General features: G+C 37.7%; 1 pseudogene across 1 annotated transcript; it reads left to right on the forward strand.

Annotated features, from left to right (window-relative positions):
• The first annotated feature begins 1,560 nt into the window (after nt 1–1,560).
• On the forward strand, nt 1,561–2,394 carry LOC143604133 (protein LEAD-SENSITIVE 1-like; annotated as a pseudogene). The gene is made up of 2 exons (XR_013148226.1): nt 1,561–1,667; nt 1,757–2,394. The product of XR_013148226.1 is annotated as a protein LEAD-SENSITIVE 1-like (transcript).
• The last annotated feature ends 2,553 nt before the right edge of the window (nt 2,395–4,947 follow it).

The raw sequence follows: 4,947 nt of genomic DNA on the forward strand, positions 1-4,947 counted from the left end.
GCGCGCGCGGCCTTTTTGTAGTCTGCTTATCAAACGCTTGCCTTTGTGTTTGGTCGGCTAGCTTCTTCTGTTTGACCATTTCATTGTACTTTTCCATCAGACGCCGCTGCTCGTTTATGAGCCATTCATTCGGATCATTTGTTTCTTCTTCTGGACCCATTGGTCCTTTCAATTTCGCGCCGGCCATATTTTGTAACGTGAGATCGTCTGGAGGAGTTTCAGTCTGGCCGTGAGGGGTTGTGACGAAGGGACGGTTGCTGGTGGTACGCGTAGAATCACGCGGAACCCTCAGAACCTGCTGTCCGTCGTTAACACCCTCACGTTCAATATCCTCCAGAGCTTGATCAACGTTACGAACGCCAGAAACCATGGTGATTGATTTTTTTTTTTATGTAGATCTGATGAGATCTGATTGCCGTTTGTAACAGTGGATGGCGCCAATGAAGAAACGTGGATCTACTCACTGGTAGCAGATCTACTTTCCTCGGGTTTTGATTGTACTATTTCACCGATGGTTCTTCTGGATCTGTGTTCTTCCACCTACAAAATGAACAACGCCGTTAACTTACCCCTCAGAAAGGGACAGAGGGGTCCTCTTTGGGGTAACCCTCCGGCGTGAGAATAAGTATATGGTGGAGAAGATAATAATAATGTGAGTAAGGAAATCTCAAGAGTATTGCTTAATAGCTGAATACTCTGTGATTGTGTGACTGTGTGTTTGTATGTAACTGACTGTGAGTGAATGTAATTCAATATGATTGAATGTGATATCACTGCCTGTAACTGTCAATGATTGAGTATGAATGTGTCCATCAAAGTGGAGTTGATGCTGTATTTATAGTGCTAGGGTTTCCACTGATTAGGCTCAACCTCGTTGGCCTCCTCCAATCGCACTGCGCCACGTGTCCTCTGGGACACCTGGCGCTTTCTCGTTGGTTGTAATCACGCGGTAGCACATGTGTCATGCTGAGTTGTCGACCTTTCATTTGGCAGCTGTCAACATCAGCATATTCTTACTCCTTAAAAAGATGCCTTCTGGAAGGTTGTCTGACGTGCACAATCAAGGTTGCCCTAATCCTGATTTGGATAAGGACGAGGTCGATTATGTGCATGTGTGATATGCGCCCATCCTGAGGATGCGCGAGGTCTTCTCTTTATTCTCACGCGCAGATATTTCATGCGCAGATGTGATATGCACGAGCATGTGATATGCGCCGCGCGCTGGTGCGCCGCGCGCATATGTGATGCGCGAGCATATGTGTGCCTGGGCAGATGTGATATGCACGAGCATGTGATATGCGCCGCGCGCATATGTGATGCGCGAGCATATGTGTGCCTGGGCATATGATGCCTGAGCATGTTTTGTATGCGCCATGCGCATAGGTTTTGGCTTTGTGCCTTCATAATGTGTTTATCTTGTGGGTTGACCCGCCTTGCTCGGTGTTGAGGCGGGTACATACCTCTTCAGGCACTTTCATTTCTTTTTCCTCCATATTATTTACAAGTATATATATACACATATTAACACATATACAAATACAAACATACATCCTTGAGAGCATTTTAATTAACACAGATGAGTCTACTATCCCAGAAAATCGAAAGATCCGAGCTCAAGGAAGGAGACCATATATATAGTTGGAGGAAACCGGCATACACTCACCATGGTTAGTTCCCTTTTTAAGTACTAAATGTTTATGTTTAATTACACATTAATCTGGCAATTAATTAACTTGCAAGAAATATATATGTGCAGGCATCTTCATTGGGGAAGGCAAAATTATTCATTTTGTGAACCCAAAAAAGAAGGCCGGGGGTACTGGTCTTTTAGCACCCTTTAGAGGTTTCTCAACAAGTGGCGGTGATGGTTAAAAAAACACACTGTTCGACTTCATTTTGTAGGTTGGAGAAAGTGGCAGAAAGTGGAGTACGATTGTCTTGCATAGATTGCTTCCTTAAAAAGGGGTCATTATGCCGATATGAATATCAAGTAAGTCGTGTATTTCTTCTAGCAAAAGCGGTTGGGGGAACATGCACCATGGCGGAATCTGATCCTCTCGAAGAAGTTATACATAGGGCTACTTTTTTGCATGAAAATGGGTATGTAAAGTATGATTTGATGAATAATAATTGTGAAGATTTTGCGCTTTACTGTAAAGCTGGTCTTTGGAGCACTGATAAAGGGTATCAAGGGAGGAGTAGTCAAGCGAATATGGTCCATCCAACAAGCAAGGATAAGAAACATAAAGACTTGAGGGAGAGTGTTATTCGATATGCAACCGCGATTCAAAGATCATTCTCGAAGAGAGAGGATAAAGACTTGGGTCTTCGTAAGGATGTTGTGAAGGTGCCTATGGAAGAGTTATCTTCTTTTTGCGCTTCTTTAAAGTAACAATGAATAAACAAGCTTGGGATGTGTTCCATGGAATTAAAGCTCAAAAAAGCTTTCATCTATGAATGTAATATTCGTGTCAATTATCAATTATGTAGTATATGAATCATGAATGTACGCACTTTTGGAAAATATGTAGTCACCTAATGGGTAACACTATTATAGTGTATTGAGTATTGACTAGTGATTACTGATTAATACATGTATTCACCGTTACCTAAAATAATCGTTATAATAGTTCATAACTATATGATGTTATGAGAGGATTTTAAATCCTCGAAGGCAAGCATCACTGATCTACTACCTTATCTTAACCTTCCAAGATATGGACCGCGCTATATAGTTACTACACAAATTGATTAATGAAATTGTGTGTTGGCCCTAGACAACAATGTTGTTAATTATCACCTAACAAGATTCGATTTCAACAAAAAGATAGTTAATTTGTGTGAAATTTGATTCTCACAAGTTGATTTCATCAACTTGGCCCAACCTGACCGGCTCATGTGAAGATGTGGCTTGAAGCTTGAGTGTTAACCATGGGGAAATGGTTATATATAGAATATGTTTCTTGATTTATGTCATTGAATGAAGATTTTGAAGATCACATTGTCGATCTGTTTATAGGATATTAGAGTATTGCCATCAGCGCACTCACACTGATTAGTCGTCGAGTTCAATTGATTTATAGCTCAAATCTTGTGTTAGTAAACACCCTACTTCTCCACACAACTCATGTTTTAATACATACTTTCAGGGAAAATATGATAAATTTTCTCAACAATTAATATTTACTGGCAAATTTCTCGAGTGTCTAAGGATGAGAATCCCGTTTCGATTCCCATGCACTAGAAACAAATCAAAAGGCATCCATGGACCATCAGGATGAAGTTAAACATCAAATTATTAGCCAAAAAAAATAAATAAATAAATAATAATAATAATAATAATAATAATAATAATAATAATAATAATAAACCTCGAAGGCAAGTATCACTGGTCTACCACCTTATAGGTTTTTGTTATTATATATTTATAGACGACATGGTTCAAGGGAAACTATCAAACCATTACCAATTAAATTATGTTATGTATTAGTTAATTTAGAAGATTCTTTTAATTACATTTACGTAACTATACTCAATATTATATATCCATGACCCCTTGATAGGTAAAGATTCCATCCGATATCAATCAAGTGTACATTTTTAAACTCCACTTGGATGATTACTGGTACTGATTCATAAGCTTGATTACACGGACTTAATTATGGCTTAAAATTGGTGTTAGTCCAATTTGACACATGAGGTCTAGAGGACAACTTGTTGCTGGTCTAAAAAAAGGACAGCTTGTTTCCTACAAAATAATAGACCAAAGATCCTTGTCGATGCAAGCAATTGCTTCTCATTATCTCATATTACTTAAGAAATTAACCCTAGCTTGTTTATCAACATCAGTTTTAAAAGTCAAAAAAAAAAAAAAACTAATCACTTATATTGTTTCTGACCTGAATATTTGATTCATCAGCCGATCCAAAACCCTACACCTAGTGAATAATACCAAACGATACACCACCAGCAATACAAAAACCATCCAATTGTGTATACTGGGATTCAGGGCCGGCCTAGGGGTGTGGCCGGGTAGTCGATGGCCACAGGCCCGACACCCCGCTAGGCCCGGAAAAAAAATTTAAAATTATGTATTTTTATAAAAGAAAATTATGTATAATCAATGTTTTAACATAATTTCATATCCATTAGCTTGGTCTAGTGGTATAGAGGTATGACATCTAACCAAGAAATTATGGGTTCAAGTCTTAGTTGAAATATTTTTATGGTTTTAGTTGAAATATTTTTATGTTTATTTTTATACACTAGTTAGCCCACTTAAAATTAAATTGTTTAAACACACAAAAAAAAATGTTTCTTTTACTTAAGGCCCAAAAAAAATTTCGCATTTTTTAAGCCGGCCCTGCTAGGATTGTTTGTATGGCGATCTAATTGGAAAAAGAGTACTAAATTACAAAATTTCATCATTCGTTTCGTTAGCCGATCAAAAACCCCACACTAGTTAAATTTCTCGTTAAGTCAGATAATGTGTAGGGCACATGAGTGCATAGTTGTCTTTTCCATTTTGCATAGGTATTTTGGTAGTTTTGTGGGATTGGATTACATGACGAGGAGGACATGGCAAAAGTGTAATTGCCACGCTTTTCACTTCTTCATAAAGAAAGAATGTGTAATCCAAAGAAGACAAACCATCATTAGTTATTAGTTGTTACTATTTGACTTTATAATTTCTTAGAATCTTTTACAGATAAATCACATAAAACAGAAAACATCATTAGTTATTAGTTGTTACTATTTGACTTTTAATTCTTAGACCTTTTTATGGATAAATCACAGAAAACAGTTACCCACCGTTTTAATGTTAACCAAATTAATAAATTTGACATTATGTTTTGTAATAGGCCTATGACAGATTTACACATGTAACATTTTAAATAGCAATTAGAGGGGCACAAATCAGATTTTTCAAATATCCGTGTTCGGGTA

Source organism: Bidens hawaiensis, unplaced genomic scaffold (assembly GCF_021521415.1).
Source record: "Bidens hawaiensis isolate Kalapana, Puna unplaced genomic scaffold, B.hawaiensis_p1.1 tig00001961_1, whole genome shotgun sequence".
Lineage (NCBI taxonomy): Eukaryota > Viridiplantae > Streptophyta > Magnoliopsida > Asterales > Asteraceae > Bidens > Bidens hawaiensis.